General features: G+C 35.8%; 1 long non-coding RNA gene across 1 annotated transcript in view; it reads right to left on the bottom strand.

The window, feature by feature from the left end:
• LOC118972644 (uncharacterized) overlaps positions 1-10,399 on the bottom strand; it is a 237,453-nt gene extending 227,054 nt beyond the window's left edge. The window contains exon 1 of the long non-coding RNA XR_005061701.2: positions 10,313-10,399. This is a non-coding gene — a long non-coding RNA (uncharacterized lncRNA). The remainder of the gene's footprint in view (positions 1-10,312) is intronic.
• Between the last annotated feature and the right edge of the window lie 1,678 nt (positions 10,400-12,077).

Here is a 12,077-nt window from a genome sequence, read left to right as displayed (position 1 = left end):
ATAGAAAAATATTTACCCCTTTCGGGTACAATTGAGACTAGCAAATCAAAAGCACCCTCAAACAAATCTCAACAGTCCTTAGTAAGAACCCCCAAAATCACAGTCTCTCTGAAAGAAAACAAACTCTGGTAATGTGTAGGCTGAAGTATTTATTTTCAATTTCTTATTTTCTCCACACAGAGTAATATGCCTCATATGAGGGGCAGCCCCCTGCACCAGGCTGCTTAGGATCTGCTCCTGATATGCAAAGTGAGTTACCAGACTGGGAGTTTCTAACAGAATCAGAATAAAAATGAAAAAACAAAACAAACAAACAAACAAAAAAACAGAGGAATGGCTTTTTTTAATGCTTATTAGATGTGATCAAAAACAATATTTTTTCAGGCCTGTATTACGGAGATTTTACTCATAATTCCCAGTTAAAAATGTTCAGCACTACTGCACAGAAATGATAAGGCACCAATTTATGTATAACCAGGGGAGACAACAGTTTTTTGGTTTGACTATTCCATTACGTATTATTAAATGGCTTTTCCTTTTCACTGTTTGGTTCAATAAATCTTCTTGTCCACTAATCTGTAAATTGCTGGCTCAAGCTATAGGCCATGATTTCCTCATTGCAAAACGTCTGTGGGAGAGGCCCCTGGCATGGAACAAAATTCTACATGAAGCACACAGTTTTTCTGTCCCCTGCAGACCCACTGCAAGAAGGTTTTGCTGTTGTTTACTTACTAAAATACAAAACGGAAATTTCCATGAACGTTTAAAGCAGCAATAACCTGCATGAGGACCCAGAGTCTTCTAAACCTTTTTAAATATTTTGTATGCCTCAAATTAGTCACTTTTTAGTCATGACAGATTCAGATATGTCACATCTAATAAGATACAAGAATAATGAGCAAAAATAACATATTAAAAAGACAATATCTACGTAAAATAATAATTATGATTATAGTGTCTACTTTGTGGAATTACAGAAGAAAATAATGACTATTGGCTAACAACAGTGTGTATGTAAGTAAGGAAACAGGAACTGAAGAGCTCTGATGTCCTAACACTCTAAAGCTGGGGCTTTGGTAGCTGGCAAATGGAGCAACTGTGCCCCTGAGGACACTGTGCAAAAAGTGGAGTCAGTACTTCAGAGGTAGAAAGGGAGAATAAGAAAGCAGGCTGGCCACGATGGCGGCAGCAGGGAGGAAGTCCTGCGGCCAAGAGATGTTTTAGCAATGCAGTTTAGGGGGCATTAATTCTTGGGAGAGAAGCCAAGTCTTGGCTACTGCTCTGAACCCAAAATCTTTAAGGAGCACAAAGATCCTCTAGGGTAGGCTAGAGCAACTTTCAGAGATAAAAATCATGCATAACTTTTCAAAGATGGCTGCACATATAAGAAAGTCAAATCCAGAAAAAAACAAAAAACAAGAAATAACAGATAAATAAAAAATCAATACCTACAAGACTTGAAGACTATGGAATTGTCAGTCCCACCATTCAAAAGACTCATGCATGAAATGATTCTGTGAACAAAGTGGGAAAATGACAAAGACAAGCTTATATTAATAAACTGTCAGAAATGAAAACTCAAAACTGAAAAAGTTCAAGCTATAGAAATGACTTGGAAATAAATAATGCAATGAATGTTTAAAACAGCAGGATAGATACAGTAGAAAAGGGAATCTGTGAACTAGAAAATACAGGTACTTTATCCAGAATGAAATATGATAAAGACATGAAAAATATGAAAGAGATTAAGAGACATGGAGGACAGAATGAGAACATCAAATCTGTTGGAATTCTAGAAGATAAGAATGAAGAAGACGCTAAAGGTTGAGTATTTTCTGGAATGGCAGAAAAATATAAATCAACATATCCAAGGAGCACAATGTATCCTGTAAGGCTGGAGGTACTGGAGGGAGGAGGGCGAGGACAGTGCAGACAGCCAGAGACAGCACCAAGTAGGTCAGTGCCCTATGCAGAAGGAACAAACAGCTCTTCCTGGATTCTAGTCCCGTGATGTGCGGACAAACCGGATGCAGACCCCCTCCATCCTGAAGGAGAAGACCTCTGGCTGTCCATCACCCAACCCTGAGCCAATAAAAATTTTCCCACATACCCCTAGCACAGCCCACTTCCCCCTCCCTTCCCAGTTCGCTTAAAAACTCCCTTCCTGCCCTGTTGGGCACGACTTCCCCAGCCTGTGACTAGCCAAGCTGATGAACATCGCTCGGGATTGCACTTAAATATTAACTGCCTGGCCCGTTGTTGCCTCTCGTCGCCTGCTTATTTTGGTTAGAATTTATCTTACATATCCTAAGTAGAATTTAAAGAAAAAAAAAAGAAAACAGAATTCTTTGATGGCTTTCTTGCTCTATATTCAAGTCTGCCATTTCTCCAAGAAGTTTCAGTTCCTAAAAGGGTAGGGAATGATGTTTAGAGGTGGTAATCTGAGTACTGTGGGTGTTTGTTGCTATAGAGTTTGTTATAGTTTCTAGGCCTTTCAGTAGACAAAACAAGGAAAAACGCATTTCTTAGAAAAGAAAAATGCAGCATGAAGTGTGAATTCCTACGAAGAATCCCTATTCAAATTTAAATTATTTTCTCTTTTCCCTTACTATGAAAAATTTTAGTTCCTTATGACTAACATATTCCTTAGTTCTTTTATACTATTGAGAGACTAACCCCAATATTATAATGATTTGTACAATTAATTTAAAAAATTTTTAATTTTAAGTATATTTTTTCCTTATAATATAATTTATTAAAGATCTATGGTAAATTTACTAAACTTTAAAGTCACTTATAATAGTTCTCTATATGATTTACACAATCTTAAGGAATCAAAGGTCTGTTAGTTATTTTTTTGATTTTATATACTTTTTTTTGTTTATTTTTACACACATTTAGAAAATGAATGCGAACACATTTAGATGGTTTTAAAGTCAAATACATAAAATGTAGTATATTTAAAGCAGTTTAGCTTCTATTTATGTGCCCTCCACATATTGTTCACCTTTTAAAACTATTGATTATTCATGTATTGTTTTAACATAAGCAAAGATATACACATCATATACACATATATGTATTTACATATTTTATATAATATAAATTATGTCTTGTTTATATAATATAAAAATTTATGTAATAAAGTTATATTTTATACATATGTATACATTTATATACATATATACCTCTCTATATATCGGTTATGTTTTTATGTTTATATATCTAAACATATAGACAGATATAAGCAATAACATACTCTATGTATTGTCTATACCTTATTATTTTACTCCATAACATTACATAGAGAATTTTCTCATTCTTTAACAACTGAAAAAAACTCCACTGTATGAATGTAATAGATTTTTACATAGTCTCAAACCCAAAAATCCATCACAGGGGACTGGAAAAATAAACAGTTATACAATGAATAGTCCTATGCAAATATCTTTTTGCATTTTTGCCTGAGTATCTTTGAGATAGATTCCAATCCGAAGAATTGCTACATCAAAACTTAAAGACATACATAATTTTACTAGACATTACAATTCTAATAGTTGTACCAGTTGGTATTTCCACTTGCAAAATATAAGAGCACCTGTTACCCCACAACCTTTATCAAAGAGAATGTTGTCAAACTGGAATTTTTGCCAATCTGATAGAAATGGAATTTCACTGTAGTTTCAACTTGCCTTTCCCTTACTGGGAACAGAGTTGAAAAATTTACTATGTTTAAGAGTCGCCTGCCTTTCTATTTCTATGAACTGCTCATTCTTTCCTTTAATAATTTCCCTTCTCTATTTTTAGAACCTCCATACCGTATTAATTCTTTATTTCTGAGGGAAATTTCAAGTATTTTTTCTAGTTTATCAGTTATCTTTTATTTTGTTTTTAATTTTTTGCCTTTCATTTTTTTTTCTTTTTCTTCTTATTGAAGTATCATTGATATGCAATTTTATATTGGTTTCAAATATACAGCAGTAGTTTAATAGTTACCCATATTACTAAATCCTCACCCCTCCTAGCACAGTTACTATCTGTCAACATAGAAAGATGTTATAGAACCATTAGCTATATTCTCCATGCTGTACTGCTATCCCTGGGACCAACTTATATTATTGAGAATTCTTGTTCCCCTTTATTCTCCTCCCCCATGGTAACCATTAGTCACTTCTCAGTGACCATGAGTCTACTGCTATTTTGAAGTGGTCAAATATACCAGTCTTTCCTGTATTGCTTCTCTATTTCAAATCACACTTAAAGTTTCCTCTACTCCCAGGTTACAGAACAACATACTCAGGTTTCCTTCTAGTACTTGTACATTTCATTTTTAAATTTGCATTTCTGATCCACTGAAATTTATCTTGTAGTATGGCATAAAAATGAAAGAAATTTTTCATTTTTCTCCATGTTTAATCAGTTATCCCAATATCACTTATTAATTAATACATCTACTCACTGAATTGATGTGCTGACTTTATAATAAATTTTCATGAGGATTAGGATCTATTTTTTCATTTTCTTATCATCTTCTCTTGGTCTGAATGTCTATTTAGCTTTTAATAATACACTGTTTTAATTTTTATGTTTTAATATCTGATAGAGCTAGTTCATTCCACATAACCTTACTCTTCTTATGAGGAAATCCATGGTTGTACTTGCTTATTTGTTTTGCCAAATGAAGTACCTAATCAGCATGTTTATCCCAAGAGAGAAAAAACTAAATGATAATTTGATTAAAACTTCATTAAATTTATTAATTTAGAAAACATTAATATCTATATGATATTAAATCTATGAAGGAATATATAAACTCATAACACAAAATAAACTAGAGGATATAATGAAATAGAGGACCCCATCATGATGGTAAATATTTGCAAGATTAGAAATATTAAAAACCTGTATGAGGAGAGCAATAAAATACTCCTGAAAGGTAAAAAAGCATATTCAATTTAATACCACATTGCTTGCACACGCATGAATTCAGTTTTCCCTCCTAGTGGCATAACTAGACAAAAACAACTCTGGAATTATCTGAATAAGGAAAATGCATCCTGCTTATCTGAATTCCTTCTGCTGAGACTTTCTTAAAATCACATGAAAACTTCAATATCAAAACATGCTGATGGATATCATAAGCATGGGGGAAAATTACCAAATATGCAGTGGCACATCCTTTAAACAAATGCTATGCTATTAATGCTATTGGTGAAAGCAAGTATAATTCTCTCTGGGAAAAGACAGGTATAAAAAACCCCAAGTCTAAAAGAATGAGACTCTAAATGCAAAGTTTGAGAATGCCTCAACACAGAAGTTCTCAAGGGGTCCCTGAGACCTTTTAGGGGTGTGCAAGGTAAAAATAATCTTCACAATTTTTAATGTAAAAATTTGTATTTGCCTTCTTCCATAATTTTTATTTGCCTTCTTTCACTACATTGAAATGTATACTAATGGTCCAAGAGCAATCATGGGTAACACTGCTGGCAAATCCACATGAATCAAATGGTACCAAGAAATACCAGTGCTCATATTTTTCACCCCTATACTCTGAGAAAGTACCAAAAAAATAAAGGAGGAAATCTAATTTAATTTAAAAATATCCTGAAAGTAGTAGAAATTATTGCTATCTTAACTCTTTGGCACACATCTTTTAAATATTCTGTTTAAATAGGGGGAATTACACATGAAAGTATTTTACTACATTCTGACATACAATGGCTGCCTTTAGGAAAGTACAATGCTGATAGATAAAACTCACATAAAAGTTCTTTGGGATTCTCAATAATTTTTAGGTGTATACAAGGGCCCTGAGACCTAAAGAAAAATTATTAAACTACCCAACTTATTACACTTACAATTTCCTGTTTTATGCATTCCTAAAAGTGATTTCTAAGAGAAAATATCTACATCTCTATGCATTCAAGAGTTTCAGAATAAAATATGAGAAAAGGAATTCAGAGTTCCCTGTGAGTAGTGTATATAGAAAGAAGCTAAATTTCAGTAAATTGTGTTTATTAAAGATTTGAAAAAATAAAAGGATAAAAATCACTTGACCTTTTCATCAACAAAAGAGACATACAGAAAAGAAAGAAAAAAAAGCTGTACCAAAAATGTCACAGTCAGAATCTTTCTTTGCATTTCTTGTACCCTTTAGAAGATCAATAGAGACAACAACACTTTCTCAAATCCCTGTGAATTCTCCCACCCAGTTCCCTGACATATTAAGTTATTTGTTCCTTCTCTCCAAAGTTTCCCCCAAGCCCTTTCCCAGCCTTCCCCACACCCTCGACTGTAAGACTCTTCTCCTTTCCTCCAGTTTCTGTATCACAAGGCCCCTAAACCAGTCTGGCAACCCTGAATCACTCTGCAGTAAATGGAGGAGGAAAAGAAATGCCATTGGCCAAGCCAGAGCCAATAGTTGAAGATGAAAAGGTATGAATGACAAAGAGATGCTCAAAACATTAATGATTTTGGTCCTGTTATATATCTGCTTCTTCTGTCTGTATCAAATACCACTATTTAACCTAATTATTATTTTGTAAATATTGTTTATTGGTTTTCAAATTTTTGAATCAGCTATCTGCAAAGAAAAGAAAGTGTAATTATAATAACAAGTGTCAAAGTAATGGTCTGACAGAAGTTGATGTGCAATTCGAAGAATGAAGAGGAAAGAGAAGGGTAGATCCACAAATTTCTTCACCTTTTATAATGATGACTCAATAAATACTACCTAAAGCAATAGTTCTCCAAGTGTGGACCCTAAACAAGCACGACGATTAGCATCACCTGGAAACTTACCAGAAATGCACATTCTCAGGCCCGACGCCAGACCTGCTGTTGTTTAGGTAAGCCATTCCATGGTACTGTGGCCTGGCATCCATTTTGTGGGGCTAGGTGGCTTGCAGGGGCCTTGAACCGACACTAGTCCCTCTCCGACGAGATGCCCTAAATAACAGCCTACAGGGTCACAATAAAGGTAAATTCCTGATATGACTTCCCCAACCACCCTTGTGATAAGCATTCTCCCCGCTGCCCAGGGCCTTCCCCTTGTGTGCCCCTTAGATAAAAAATACTCATGAAGCTTACCAAAACCTACTGCTTTTAGTTTGAAGTGACCAGTCTAGCAGCCCAGGATTCCCAAAGCACTCCACTGCAGACCCGAATACGGGCATGTGCCTGGGTCCTGCCTGCTCTCTCTGCCAGCACCCTGCCTCGACCTCCCCTTGTGGTCGCTCCAGGCATACCGTGTATTCTTCCAGGACTTGTAAGTAACAAACTTCTCTATTTCAATTCCTTTGTAGTCTTTTGTTGAGCGTTGTCTCACCTCTGATAGCCCAACAGCCCACCCTGGGGGGGCTCTACTTAACAAATTTTAATTTAACAACACCTGCTGAATCACAATCTAGGCATGGGGCCTAACAGCCTGTGTTTTAACAAACCCTCCAAGTGATTTTGACAAATGCTTTAAAGTTTAAGAACCACTAATCTTTACTTTGTCAGATCGAGACTTAGATCAAGAAAAGGGGTTTAAAAATTAAGTGCAAAAGGTTTCAGTACAATAACTCTGAAAAGAGCTTCTTTCTATAATAACATATAAGAAAACCAGGAGTGTGTATAGCAGGGAGAAGAAGGAGGCATATAAACGCATTAATTACCTTAGCTTTTACGGGAAATAGTTAAATAATACCAACAGTTGATAAATTAAGAAACATTGATGTAAGTGTATTACTGCATTATCATAATAACAAGAGTTAAAAACAAATAGTTAAAAGTACCCATATCTGAGAAGTGGGACTAGGGAAGAGGAATAGGGGACACATTCATTCTTCATCATATACCTTTCTGTGAATATTGCTTTTTTTTTTCCCAACAAAATTATTACAATTCACCCTGGAATAGCAGGAGTCCATTTAACTGCACAAGTCCATTTATATGTGGGTTGTTTCCAATTAATATGCTGGAAAATGTATATAATATATAGCCTATGTGTAACATACAAAATATATGTTAACTGACTGTATGTCATCAGTAAGGCTTCTAGTCAACAATAGTTGTTAGTAGCTATTAGTAGTTAAGTTTTGGGGGAATCAAAAGTTATATGCAGATTTTCAATTGCACAGGGGGTCCACACCCCTAACCACCATGTTGTCCAAGCATCATCTAAGCATAAACTGTCTTTTATCAATTTGCAATAATGTCCACTATTCAGTTTTCAGATCCCTGAAAATTCTTACCCCATACCTTATTTGGGTATTTTATTTGTGTCTCTTATCACATCAAAAAGGCTAGATTAAGGAGATCCTTTCTAAATTCTATCTTCATTAAGTTGTACAAGGCCAAATGACATCAGGATTTCCGGTGCCAGAGCAAAATCTGCACCAAAGCTAAGCAGTCAAAGAAGACCTTATTCAGGCTATTGCTATAGGAGAGAAAAACTGAACTCAACTCTGCTGAAACAAAATGCAGGATTTTTAAGTAATTGAGTGAGCTAGCAAGACACTGGAGGAACTTAGGGAATGGGTATGTCAATGCAACAGGGGTTATTCCTGAGTTCCCGCATGCTTTTCTCTGTGAAAAGCCATCTGGGTTTGCTACTTGGTACCCAAAGTTAGTCTTCTACTCTCTGCCAGAGACTGGGAGGTAGGGGTGCTCTTTTGTTGCTTACATTTCAAAGAGATGGTTCTCAATTCCTTAGGAAAAATATCTCCTAGATTGTAAAATTGGCTAGAGGCTGGGAGATTAACATACATTTCAAAGGGACAGAAAAAGAATGCATAATTTTGAGTTTCTAAAGAAAATGCTCTAAGGAAAGGGAGATCAGGAGCCTATAATAAGGAAGAAAACTAAAGTTTAATCAAGCTGAGGGGAATGTTAAGGCCATCTTGGTCATCAGTAACCGTATTTCATATGCCAAAGCGCTGCATGTGAATATATGTCAGAATGCTGACAAACACTCTCATTTCTTCATCTCATCCCAAAGAGCAAGGTTATTGGAACTCAGATATGCAATAATCATATGAGACATTCAGGGCATACACACACTCTTGTTCCTCTATCTTTCCTCTGACACCCAGCCCACTTTTGCTTATAGCCATGGTATTCAACTACAAGCTAATGGAGGAAAGAAGATTCTTTCTCATTGATCTTTTCAGTCTTTAGAGGTCTTTGTAGAGCCCCACAAATGGATTACATTCAAGCAATATTGACTAATGCAATAAAAAAAAATGAATGTTCCCTCCCTGAAGATACATATCAAAGAGCTTACAGCAGAATCTGAGAACCTGTACAGGGTCAAAACCAGTTCACAAACCAAATCCTGGCAATCGCACCTCTACTGCACTTCAAACCCCTTTATTAGACTAACAGTCAAGTAAACCTTTTAGAACAAAGCCACAAGTCCAAAAGTCCATTTGACCTTCGGATAGTAAAGAAGACCTATAGAGTTCATGCACAAACCTCCCTGATGTCATAATAAGTAAAGAAGGGTAAAAAAAAAAAAAAAAGAAAAAAGCAATCTCTGAAGAAAAAATAGGGAGATAGCCAGAAGTAAAGTTGTTTCATTATGAAGTGTTACACATGCATTTAATTAATCACTTAGCTGATTCCTGACCTTTGTGAGGAATGACGTTAACGTTTTCACTATCTTAAAAAGTGCACCACCACAGAAAATGTATAAGTATGGGTAAATAGATCACCTACTAGCCTATTCAGATAAAAATGTGAATGCTTAGGGTCATGTACACATAAAGAAACCAGTAAATTGGTCTGGCTTCATGTGACTTGTTTCAGGCATTCTTGTATCTGTCTCAGGATGAAATGGAATCTACTCCCACTCTGAACTTCCCATTACTTTGAAAATGGGGTACTTATGCTTTTCAAAAATCATCTCCCCAGCTTTATTTTAGCCCCTGAATCTTCCAGCTGCTCAGAGCTTAGTGCTGCAATTCTCTTTTTTATACTATCCTCTTGAACTAGTCCAATACCCATAAGGGCCTTAAAAACATATTGAGTTTTCTACCAGTCAAAAAGAAAAACAAAACAGGAAAGATGAACAAACACAAAAGAAAATATCTAAAGAAATCTATATTAGCTATCCAGCATCACATAACAAATCATCCCAAAACTTAGCATCTTAAAATGATAAACATTGATTATATCAGTTTCCGTGGATCAGGAATTCAGATGTGTCTTACCTGGTGGTTTTGATGTAGGGTTTTTAGGAGGCTGCCATCAGGATGTCAGCCAGGTCTGCAGACATCTGAGGGCTTGCTTAGACCTGTGAGATCTGTTTCTGAGATAGTTCACTAACCTGGTGTCAACTGTTGGAAGGAAGCTGCAGTTCCTCGTGACAAGCTGCTTAAGTGTTAATCGTGACACGACAGTTGGCTTCCCCCAGCAGGAGCAACCTATGAGAGAACATGGCAGAGCCACATGTCTTTTATGACTTAGGCACAGAAGTCACACACCATTATTTGCACACTATACTGTTACACAAGTCAGCACCATTCCATGTGAGAAGGAAGTGTGCAAGGCTGTGAAGAGCAGGAAATGAAGATCAGTGAGGGCTACCTCAGGCAGTAGTCATGCTAACATCCTTTTATTCCTGCCTATCTAGTCTGCTTACTCACCGATGCTCCTCCCTGGATTTGCAACCATCCCATTCAAATATTTGATCTACTTCTTTCCTCTTTTTAACTTCTACAACTTCTTCTTATTCTCTTTACCATCTACTTCAGTGCGTACCATTCCATAGACTATTTCCTTGAAGATTACCCTGATCTCTTCTTGCTAAGTTGATGACCTTGGCTTTTACTCAGACATATTCTTCAATATCTTATAATGTTCCACGTTACAAACTCATGAAATTTTGCAACTTCATAAAATTTTATGAGAAATAAATTTCCCATTCCTGTTCTCCTCTAGGTTCCTCAGGGTGGAGTGTTCTCTAAGCTCGTCTCTCAGGTTTCCTTGCTCTAGTATGATGGGGCTGTCATGCACTTACCACTTTCATCTTTTCTCTGGCCACACTAGTGAATCTTCATTTCCTTCCCTATGTGATCATATTACATCCTTTCAAGGTACCTACAGGCATCGCCATTCTTTAAGGCTCATTGCTCCTTCCCTCAAAGTCTCTTTGAAGAACTTGCCTTATTCTGTCCATTCCAACTACTACTACCCTAGTCCAAGCCCTCCCTAGATTAACACAGCAATGTTTTAGCTGCTCTATTTCCTTACCTAACATTGACCCTGCTTCTACTCTAACCTGACACATGTATTGATGATCAGTCTCTTGTAGAAATTCCCATATCTTTTCATTTTCCAGCACAAGAGGATTCATTATCATCTATCACTTTCAAATCTACACTCCGTAGATAGACTTTCAAAGCATTTACTATTTTCCCATTTGGTTAGCATGCCTAATTTCTTATTCCCCTTATTCCTTATTGTCCTTATTCTCTTTAGTGAGGTTAATCCATTCACTGCTCCCCAAATGGACAAATTTCTACATTTACCTTTTTAATTCTTTTTTCTTAACAACAACAACAAATTCTTATTCAGCTCCTCCATTTTACCAGTTTTATAGGTCTTGCTCAAATTCTACAATCTCAGTGAAATCTTCTCTAACTTCTTTAGGAGTTCTTAATGCTCAATTAGGCATTGGCATCTCTGATTCTTCATTTGTTAGTCTTCTTTTCATAGCTAAGTTGCAAGCTTCTAAAGACTGGAGTCATATTTTATATTTCTTTATTTCTTTTAAAATACCTAAAATGGTCTACAAGTAACATGCTGAGCATGTAAAGATCATGAATAAATACTTACTGGTTAACTAAATAAGGAAAAAACACTAGAAAATTCCCATGTCATTTGTCATAATGACTACAGGCAAGACTCTTTCACAAAATATATCACCTAAAGTGCATTTTCCCCATGCGTCAATGAAAACAAATGACAGTCTCCTAGCACAGCCAAACTTTGTTATTTAAGCATGTGTAAAATCCAAAAGACAGAATTACTAAAGGTAGGATTGTTTAAATGAAAAGAAAGATATACAAAATAATTATTTTGTTTAGCAA

The sequence above is a fragment of the Manis javanica genome, chromosome 6 (assembly GCF_040802235.1).
Source record: "Manis javanica isolate MJ-LG chromosome 6, MJ_LKY, whole genome shotgun sequence".
Taxonomy (NCBI): domain Eukaryota; kingdom Metazoa; phylum Chordata; class Mammalia; order Pholidota; family Manidae; genus Manis; species Manis javanica.
The sequence above is the reverse complement of the archived record's forward strand: the minus strand, read 5'-3'. Positions and strand labels throughout refer to the sequence as shown.